This window comes from Hyaena hyaena, unplaced genomic scaffold, assembly GCF_003009895.1.
Source record: "Hyaena hyaena isolate Hyena2069 unplaced genomic scaffold, ASM300989v1 scaffold_579, whole genome shotgun sequence".
NCBI classification, from domain to species: Eukaryota; Metazoa; Chordata; class Mammalia; order Carnivora; family Hyaenidae; genus Hyaena; species Hyaena hyaena.
Genome location: NW_024081207.1, coordinates 416,244 through 427,014, shown reverse-complemented (window position 1 = coordinate 427,014; position 10,771 = coordinate 416,244).

Here is a 10,771-nt window from a genome sequence, read left to right as displayed (position 1 = left end):
CATGGAGGCTGCTTAAGATTCTCTCTCCCTCTGCCCTTGCCCCGTACGTGCATGCACGTACAAATAATGTGTTTTTAAAAAGAGTATTGATTCAACAAACACTCATGCCACGCACCCCAGGACCTGGGGATAGAGGTGCCCGTGATAGGTGAGGGTCCTGTTCTCATGTAGTTTTTCCATTAAGAGGGTGAGGGTCTGGAAAGACGACCCTCAAATTGCCGTTTAACTTGGTGACACAAAGACAGGAGTTGTAGCTGCTGTCACAGGCGTGGGCTTGTCTCGACCTCTCACCGTGGAAGATTTTTTGCGATGCGGGCGCCTGGGCCCACCTCCAGAAGTTCTGCTTTCAGTGGTATGGGGTACAGCCCAAATGTTGGCAGTTTACACAATTTACCTGGTTGTTCTGATGTTCAGGCGGGATTAGAGCCACTTGTATATGTGAATCCTGGTTATTGCCTGTGAGCCAGTCCCATTTTACAGATGAGGAAAATGAGGCTCAGAGGCTCTGGCAGGTACCCAGAGGTAAAGGGTGAGAAATGGTAACTCTGGGGGTCCTCCCACTACAGTGAAGGGACAGGGTCTGACCAGAGGGCAGAGGCCTGGGGCCAGGGCCTCCTAGGCTTTGGAAGGGCCTCTGTCCCACGGGAGGCAGATAACCACCTTCCCCAGGGCCTGTCCTCCCTCCTTCCGGGCCTCTCACTGTAGCTAATCAGGCTAATGAGAGGCTCTCTGGCCCCGCCCACTCCCCCTTTGTAATTTGCTCACTGCCCTTCTCTCTAATTGTATTGCCTCCTCAGCAGTTTCCCAGGACCTGGGGGCTCCGTTTCCAGTGGGAGGCCCCTCCCTGGCATTTAATGAAAGGGGCTGCGTTCCTGCAGCTGCCTGTCCTTTGGGTGGAGGGGGCAGGGAAAGAGTGAGGTGGGGGAGGGGAAGGGGCGGGGCAGCCCCTCTAGAGCCCTACTGGGGGTGGGAAAATCCGGTGGCAAACGTTTCAGAGTAGAAGGCAACAACCCCTTCTGTCCACCAAGTGCCACTGGGAGTACTTTTCCAGACATTTTCTGGAAACTTCACAAACTATGTAAAGAGAGCGGAGGGCCTGCCGTCAGGGGAGGAGGGGCTGCGACGTCTGGGTGCCCAGTGTCTGGCTCTGCCTTGTAGCCTTTCCAGTGTGACTGCTCTGTGTTGGGGTTTAACTCACTCCCCTTGCTCACTTTCCTCTGGGTCTTGTTTCCCCACCAGCCCCTGGCTCCTGAGGAAAAGGATTCTGTGACATTTTGGAACCATCCAGGCCTTGCATGGGTTGGTTTCTGCCTCATTTCCTGGCAGTGGTGATGGCGGGCAAACTCCTGAAGCTCACTCCTTTCCACATTGGTGAAGTAGAGGATCTTGACTCTGAGCATAAGAAGAGGGGCTATTTGGTGAAGTTTCGGGCTCCCTTGCCTGTACCTTAGGGGCGTTTGGAATAACAGTCCCAGGGCACCTGGGTGGGTCAGTTGGTTAAGCAACTGACTCTTGATTTTGGCCCTGGTCATGATCTCATGGTTCACGAGATAGAGCCTGTGGGTAGGGCTCTGCGCTGACAGTGCGGAGCCTGCTTGGGGTTCTGCCTTTCCCTCTCTCTCTGCCCCTCCCTGCTCGGGCTCTCACTCTCAAAATAAATAAGAAATATTAAAAAAAAAAGGAGTATCAGCTCCATCTATGATGAGGATAGTAATTCGGGCCAGTCTGAGGGGCTGTGAGACCTAAGGAGGGAGTCCACGCAAAGCCTTATAAGCACAGCGCTTGGCACACAGTCAGTGCTTAATAAATGTGACTGTGTCACGATTGGTCCTGCGCATCTCCTGACTGGGGGCAGTGCATGTAGAGTCAGTGCTGTTGATACCATTGGTTTGGAGCCGGTTACTTGGAGGCTAATTCTAGGAATTCCATCTCTACCAAGGACAGCTACCATATGTTTGCACGTATAGGAGGATTAGGAGGAACTTAACAGAGGACCAAGGGGGAGAAGAAGGGGGGAAATAGTGGGGGAGAGGGAGAGCGGCAAACCATGAGAGACTCTTGAATGCTGAGAACAAACTGAGGACTGATGGGTGTGGGGGGAAGGGGGGTGATGGGCATGGAGGAGGACACTTGTGGGGATGAGCTCTGGGTGTTGTTGGAAACCAACTTGACCATAAACTATTTATAAAAAAAAGCAAACAAAAACAAAACCAAAAAACAATAACAACAAGAAAAAAAAAAAAAGGAATTCCATCTCTACCAAAGAAGAGTTCCCAGAGTATAGCCAGAGGCAACAGGTCGTGACCTGTGGCTGGGTAGGCAGCTCCTGAGGCAGCCAGGACCCCACACGGCTATTGCACAGGTGCCTTTGGGGGCCAAGACTCTTGGCCAGGGGGGTTGCCCAATGCACTACCCGGTCCGAAGGTGGAGAGTCGTGCTCAGGAGTCCCCCATGCCAAGCCTTGACCTTCTCTGCTGGAAGAGCTACTAGGGAGCCATTCTTTGATACATACCCTGGGTTATCAGTTTCCCCCATGGCCTTGGCCATCAAAGCCACCTGCACCTGTTCTTGCACAGGCATCCTGGCTCTACCTCAGGCCCTGGCTCTCTGTCCCAGGGTACGCCTGCCTGCAGGGGCCAGGAGCCAACCTCACCTGGTGCGATGGAGGAGCTCATCCCTCCGTGGATTCTACACAGTCCCTACTCAAAAGACTTGGTTTCACCTTCACACCCCCTCCCAGGACTTCCTGGGGCTACCTCCCAGGCAAAGTCCCCAACCCCCCCTCCCCACTCTTAAAGGAGTCGGGACTAAAGTGAACATTACTAGCAAACTCCACAGACTTGCAATTATGACCAGCATTTTCCCTGAGGTGCCCGCGGGGCAGTGAGGGAGGTTAGGGCACAGGTGGGAACAGCCTGGAGGCTATAGGGGAGCCCCCTTCTTTCCCCTGTTTCTTAGTCTCTCAAGCTCTGGGTGGAGAGGCCCCACCAAGGCCTGTTAGCCTGTTGTTGCCTTTTCCTTCGCTCACTTTGCATTAAACAACGTTGAGGTCCATTTAATCAGGTGCTGGGGTTGTAGGTGGCTTCTTACTGAGGGGCAGGCTTCCGTCTGCACAGGAGGGCCTGGCCAGGCCCCAGTGTAGGCTGGGAGGAGGAGAGAGGTCTAATGGTCTAAGGGAGCTCCAGGCAAAGATGTGCCTCAGAACACCCCTAATTCCTTGTGCAAGCCGCTCAGCCTCTGGTTTCCCACCTGAGAAATGGGGTGGGAGTAACCCCACTGGCAGTTTGAGGGGAAAAGGGACCAAACAGGAAAGTGCCGAGGTCCCTTTTACACTCTAAAGGGATTGTTCAAATGCAAGGTCCACCGTGCTTCAGGGGAGCAAGGGGCCAGAGCAAGGCGGGCAGATGCGGGAATGCCCAGAATGAATCTACCGGGTAGTGGTCCCGGCCCAGCTAGATAGGAATCACTAGTCTGTGAGATGAACTCATTCATTCATTCCAGAGGCAGGTGAGCCCCTCCTCCATGTTGGGCACCAGGGATAGCAACGGAGGAATATAGACTGTATCCTTCCTCTCACAGAGCTTACGCTCTAGACAGTAAACAAATAAGCCAACACACCAAGAGGTGAGGTGTCTGTCAGGGAGGATGAATGGAAGTGGAGCTGTTATTTTACAGGCCTGCCAGGATGACCTCACTGAGCAGAGACCTGGGGGCAGTGACGTATACTGACACGTGAGTATTTGGGGGCAGAGGAAAGAGAAAGGGCAAAGGTTGGGAAGTAGGGACATTTCTAGTGTGCATATCAGTTAGCTATTGCTACGGAACAAATGACCCCAGGGCTTAAAATAGCACTGTTGACTTTAAATGGCTGGGCCCTGCTGGGCGGTTCTGGGTCCCTGGTGTCCCTGGTCATCTGAGGTCAGCTGCCAGGTTGGCTGGGGCTGATGGTTTATGATGGCCCAAACTGGGATGGCTCACCTCTGCTCCAGTGATCCCTGTCCCCCTGCAGGCTAGAACAGGTGTGTGCTCTGGGTCGCCCGGCTGGGCAACCTCCCAAGCGCTGCCCCTTGCTCTGTTGGGAGATGACCCCAGAAAAGAGTGCCCACAAGTGGGTCCGCTCTCTAGGAGCGTCAGAGAATTTGGAGATATTTACTTTTTAAATTATAAATCACCAGAACAGGCTTATGGGATAACGGCTGTCAGTTCTCTTTGGGGGAGGGGGGGTCAGGTTTAGACGGATCGTAGAGTGAGGGTTGGTCATGGGGAGCCATTGAAGGTTAGAGCAGGAGAGGGGTCCCTGTGTGACAAACTGCAGGTGGCCAGGGTTGGTCAGGCAGCTGGCACGGGAGGGGTCTGGAATTTTTGGCAGAGGAAGTGGTGGTTCAGGGCCAGGGATACACTGATGTGAGGGGACTGTGGTTGGGGTAGCTGATGGATTACATGAGAGCCATGAGCAAACCCTTTGAGGGCCATCAGGTGAACAAAAGGAGAGGTTGTCTAGGCAGCACCAAAAGGCAGAAGCAGGTGTAAAAGAGGCAGGGAAACAGGACTGGACTTGATTCTAAAGTGTTCTGATCACCAGTGCAGCCCTCAAGATGGATGAGCCCCCTGGTGGGGGGAGGGGAGGATAGGGGAGGTGGGCTGGGCCGACACATGCTGGGCTTTGCCTACCTGTGGCCTTCTCTCCTTTGGGTTACATACCCACCACCCCGAGGAAACCTCTTCACCCCAGATTTTCCTGTGGGGCCCTGTAGAGAGAACCCTAATAATGACTTTGCCCATGGACTCGTGTCCACGTGCCAGGCACCATGCTGTTGGGGGGCATTCAAGGGTCAGGGCTTGTCACACTCCAGTGCAAACAGTGCCAGGACAGAGGGAAGTCCAGGGGCTGGACTGGAGGCTGGGGGGCCATGGAAGCCTTCCTGTAGGAAAGGACTGAGGCTTCCATGACTCAACAGTGGTTATGTGGACAATTTGGGAGGGAGGGCCAGGCAAGTGTTCCCAGACAAAGCAACAAAAAGGCAGCTCTGTTCTGTGGGGCTGTGGAGAGAGGAAGTAGAAGCCAGGATGCTAGGGCTCTCCTCCCTCCGTGCCCCTTCCCCCCGTGTGGCCTAAGAAAGTTGCACCCCGCCTCTGGGCCTCAGCTTACTCTTCTGTCAAATGGGCATAATGCGCCTCACACTAAATAGGCATCAGGAATCACGAAGGAAGGGGCTAAAAATGCACGTTCCTGGGCTGAGTGTCCCTGAGTGTCTCAAGGGGTGGATGTCAAGTGGGTGTAGCCGAGGAATGTGCATGTTTACCTAACACCCCAGAGGCCTCTGATGAGAGCCCTGCACCCTCACTTTGAGAAGCTCCTCCCAACTCACTGAGATTGCGGGCAGGCCCTTTGGACTCTGCTGAAGCAGAACTACTCTTTACCCAGGTCTCCAAGCCCTGGCGCTCGTCATAGAATCCGGGTGGCCCCCTTGGGCTACACCTTCGCCAAACACAAACTGCTGAGTCCCTGGCATGGTCACCATCCCGGAGGCCTGATTCAAAGTCCCCCAGGGTCTTGGAGCATCAGCTGAAAGGCATCAAGGACCTGTGTAGGGGAGGGGAGGGGAGCCCGATGGCCTGGGGAATGCTCAGAGCTCCCTCCAGGGGACCCTCTCGAGGCCAGGTTCTCTCTGGGGCCTCAGCCACTTGGCCTTGTGCTCCTCCTCACCTTGGTCAATATTTATTTCTTCCCTGCCTCCAGCAGCCTGATATTTGCTTAAAGGGCAGGAATAGACGTGGCAGACCTTGCACTCATCTCCCTGGCGTTTCTGTGTGGCTGTCCAGTCTTCGGCACGTTAGGCTCACCAGGCAGCCTGCCTCTGCCCCAGACTCCAGTACAGGGCCTGCCCGAGGCCTTAGGAGAACTTTCTCTCATCACCCTTGACTCCACTATCCCTTGGAGATCCCCCCGAACCTGTCCTCTGGCTCCACACACATCGTGTCTGGACCGCAGGCCTAGAACTGAGGTACTCAGAACGTTCTAAATGTTTCCCAAATCTCTTGGCTGCGGCACGGCTCCTGCTCCAAGTCCGAACAAGCTGCGGAGACGTTGTCGTGGAGAAGGGCCACATAGTTTGAAACAGACGTGAGCATCACTTTCTGTGAAATCAGATCCTGGCATTGGCTGAGGCCAGCAAGACCTAGGATCACAGAGCCACTAGGGACACTTTTGATAAATGTGTGAAGCCCTCAGATGGGTCACTGAACATTTATTTTTTCCAAATCTGTTCAGATGCAATCTTCTAATTTTTGCCTCCTTCTAATCTCAGGGGTGTATTTCAGACAGAGAATTCCTTGGCTCTTTCCTCCCCACTCCTGCACTTCATAATACATATTGACTCTTGAACTAGGTGGGTGATTAGGGGCACCAACCCCCTGCACAGCCAAAACCCACTTATTAACTTTTGACTCCCCAGAAACTTAACTAGTAACAGCCTACTGTTGACCAGAAGCCTCACCGATGATATAAACAGTCTATTACCACACATTTTATAGGTTATATGTATTATAGCCTATATTCTTGCAATAAAGTAAGCTAGAGGAAAGACTATGTCATTAAGAAAATCATAAGGAAGAGAAAATACATTTATAGTCCTATACTGTGTTTTTTTTAATGTTTCTTTATTTCTTTATTTTTTGAGAGACAGTGTGCATGTCTGAGCATGGGGGAGGGGCAGAGAAAGAGAGGGGTAGAGAGAGAATCCCAAGCAGGCTCCAGGCTATCAATGCAGAGCCTGAAGTGGGGCTCTATTCCACAAACTATGAGGTCATGACATAGCCAAAATCAAGAGCTGGACACTTAACTGAGTCACCCAGATGCCCCTATACTGTATTTACTGACAAAAATCCAAGTTTCAGGGTGCCTGAGTGGTTCAGTCGGTTAAGCGTCTGACTTTAGCTCAGGTCATGATATCACGGTTCTTGGGTTGGAGCCCACATCAGGCTCTGTGCTGACAGCTTGGAGCCTGGAGCCTGCTTTGGATTCTGTGTCTCCCTCTCTCTCTGCCCCTCCCCAGTCATACTCTGTCTCTGTCTGTCTCTCTTTCTCTCTCTCTCTCAAAAATAAGTAAGCATTAAAAATTTTTTTTCAGGTTTCCTTATGTCCCTCTCACAACCTCCCCAGCCTTACAAAACCATAGCATAGTGGTCAAAACCGGGACCTTGACCTTTCACCTTAATCAAACTAAAGACCCTGTTAAGAACCTCCTATGATTTTACACTAATGTCCTTCTTTTGCTCCAGGAAAGCATTGAAGACCCCATATTTTCACTTACTTGTTTTCACTCTGGTGTCCTGCTGTCTGCCACAGTCATCCCTTCCTTGTCTTTCAGGATCTGGCTGCCCAGAGAGAGTATTGATCAGTTACTTTGCTGAACGTCCCTTAGTGCAAGCCTGTCTACGTCTTCTCGTGATTGGGTAGAGGTCATGCATCCCAGGCAAGGGCAGCCCAGAGATGAAGCTCAGAGTGCCAAACTGCAGGGTCATGGCAGTGATGAGTCTTCTGTACTGATGGCCTTAATCTGTGGTCAAATGATCTCTGAAGGGCTTGTGTTCTGTAGGATTAAATCTAAGCACCACCCTCCGACTAGTTAACAAACTGGGAGAGATGCCTTGAGGCTACACAAATCCTTTTTCATTTTAAACCTTCCACAGATTCTAGCATCTACCAGTAGATCTGGTCTGTAGCAGTCATCTCTGTTTGCCTGATGCTGATTTTCCCCTTCCCTTCTTCCTTCCACATTTATTCACTGAATTTCCATTGCAAGAAAGAGCTGTCACTTCTGCTCCATTGACTTATTTTTTTAATTAACATTTATTTATTTTTGAGAGACAGAGTGAGACAGTGCATGATTGGGGGAGGGTCAGAGAGAGAAGGAGACACAGAATCTGAAGCAGATTCCAGGCTCTGAGCCAGCATTCAGCACGGAGCCCGACACGAGCTCAAACCCATGAACTCTGAGATCATGACCTGAGCTCAGAGTCAGACACTTAACCGAATGTGCCACCCAGAAGCCCCTCCATTGACTTATTTATTTAATCAAGTAGTTATTGATATCAGTAAGGACTCATGGATATTTTATTCTGTTAGTTATACTCCAATACTATCATTATTTATTTTATTGTTCATACGATTCCAACCCCAGCTGCTGAGATCTGTGTTCTTTCAACAGGCCCCCAGCTTTTTACAGTTTCACATGAAGTTCCAGGATTTGCTACTGGCCTTGCTCAGCTAATTGTTAGATATCTTTCTTTGTGTTCTTCCTAGATTGTGATCTCCTGTGGTCCCAGATTATATCTTCTGTTTGATCTCAGTTATGGGCCAGAATGTGCTCAAAACTTACTCCTTGGTTAACTGGTGTGTTTATAGACCTGGTTCTTTGGAAGACAGTCCTACCCTTTGGAGCTTGGATGTTTTGATTGTTGTGTTGGCAGCTGGTGAAACTAGCAGGACCCAGTAAGCTCCAAGTCTACTGTCTTCTACAGCTCATGTTCCTTCTACCTTCATGGCTCTGCAGTGAACACCTAGAGTTAAAAGCCCCAGAAAACCCAACCCATGTTGACCTTAGCTGCCTTTGCCTGGCATGTGGATACTGCCAAGATTTCATGATTGATAACGTTGGCCCTTGTCAGAGAGCTTCACATGATCTTACCAACAACTGAGAAAGCTGGGAAGTTTCTTAGTTTGGGTTCCCCCAGAAGCTGACATTGTTATAAGGATTCAAGTAAAGTACTTTTTTGGGGACGAGATCTCACTGAAGAGTGGGGAAGTGAGAAAGGAAATGGAGGGCAGCCACCATTGTATCATCAAGTACATCATCACGACGTGCCCCTGGAGCTCAATCTTGCTGGAGAACCCGCAGGGAGGGAGTATAGAAGATGTATCTAAGAGCTTTCCTGCCCCTCATGAGCTGGGGTATTTATATACCAGCTCCTGTTAGTTTTTGGTTGAGGACTCTTCCCAGGCATGTTAAAATTCTATCACATCTAAGCTTGCAGGCAAGAGTGACCTCTCACTACTAGAGAAAGTCCTCAGGCAAAGTTGTGCTTGGAAATGGTAAGGGTCTTCTGTAGGACGTAGATGAAGCGCCAATAGCGCCCATTACAGGCATATCGCAATTTTACAGATGAAGAAACAGGTTCAGAGAAATGGTACTAAGCGCTGGTAACTGAAGCTATGATTTGGGTAAGGATTATGTTAAATGGTTCTAAGTTTCCACCAACTCTGAAACCTTCTCCCTTTGCCTCTGCTTCTCATGGTTAAGTTTCTCCTTTGGTGCTCACTTCTTCCAAGGTGGACTGGCCTGGAAATAGGTACATATTTGTACAATGTCACAACCCATCAGAATGAGTGATGGTTTGGCCTAATGTCTTGATAGTTATACATTCATTGTTTGAGTTGGATGGAGACAAGACCCTGTACTATTTCAGGCTTGAGTTATGTCAACCCACCAATAAGCAGTGTTAAAAGATGAGGCAAATAAATGGAAGAAACTCCTGGCTTCTTGTTTGCTTAGACTGCTGGGCTGACAGAGAACCTGTTTAATCTCTAGTCGCAGGTTCCTCTGATACTTCCAGAAGCTAGAATTTCCCAGCTCTGCAATGCACTGTGGTGTGTCTCAGCTTCTCCCTGTTTCCCTCACTCCCTCGATCTCCCAGACCTAATTCTTGGTTCTTAGTCTGACTCCCTGGCCCTCCATATACCTGCTGGTGAACTTTTGCATTTGGCCGTCCTTGAGTCTGGAGAGGGAATCTGGGCAGGAGATCTGGGCTCTGCCAACAGCACCAGCCTCCGTTTCCCACAGGAGGAATCCGAGTATTGCAGGGGAAATTACCCTTCGCAGGTCCATCTCCTAGGAAAGCCTGGAACATAAAAGCGGATGAAGTTACAAAAGGATTGTCACCACCCAGGACCTGGCTGATTTCCTGGGCTTGAGGCTTCCAAAGACATAAACAGACAATAAGCATATAAAAAGAAGCCCTCCCCGCCCCCCCTGGTATTCAGGAACACGTGAATTAAGACAAGATACTAGTGATGGGGAAAGGGTGTCTAGCTAGCAAGTTGACACTAGGTATTTCAGGAGTCCTTCCTTTTATTGTGCTTTGCTTTATTGCCCTTCCCAGATAGTGTATTTTTTTTTACAAATTGAAGGTCTGTGGCAACTCTGTGTTGAACCGGTCTACCAGCACCATTTTCCTTTTTTTTTTTTTGTTATCTATAAAATACTTTTTTTTTTTTTACAAATAGTTTATTGTCAAATTAGTTTCCACATAACACTCAGTGCTCATCCCCACAAGTGTCCTCCTCCATGCCCATCACCCCCCTCCCCCCCACATCCATCAGTCCTCAGTTTTTGTCAGCATTCAAGAGTCTCTCATGGTTTGCCTCTCTCCCTTTCCCCCACCATTTCCGCCCTTCTTCTCCCTCTTGGTCCTCCGTCAAGTTCCTCCTAATCCTCCTATACGTGCAAACATATGATATTTGTCCTTCTCTGCCTGACTTATTTCGCTCAGCATAACACCCTCAAGGTCCATCCATGTTGCTACACATGGCCAGATTTCATTGTTTCTCATTGCCAGGTAGTATTCCATGGTATAGATAAACCACATCTTCTTGATCCATTCATCTATTGATGGACACTTAGGCTCCTTCCATGTTTTAGCTATTGTGGAGAGTGCTGCTATGAACATTGGGGTACATGTGCTCCTATGCGTCAGCATTTCTGTATCCTTT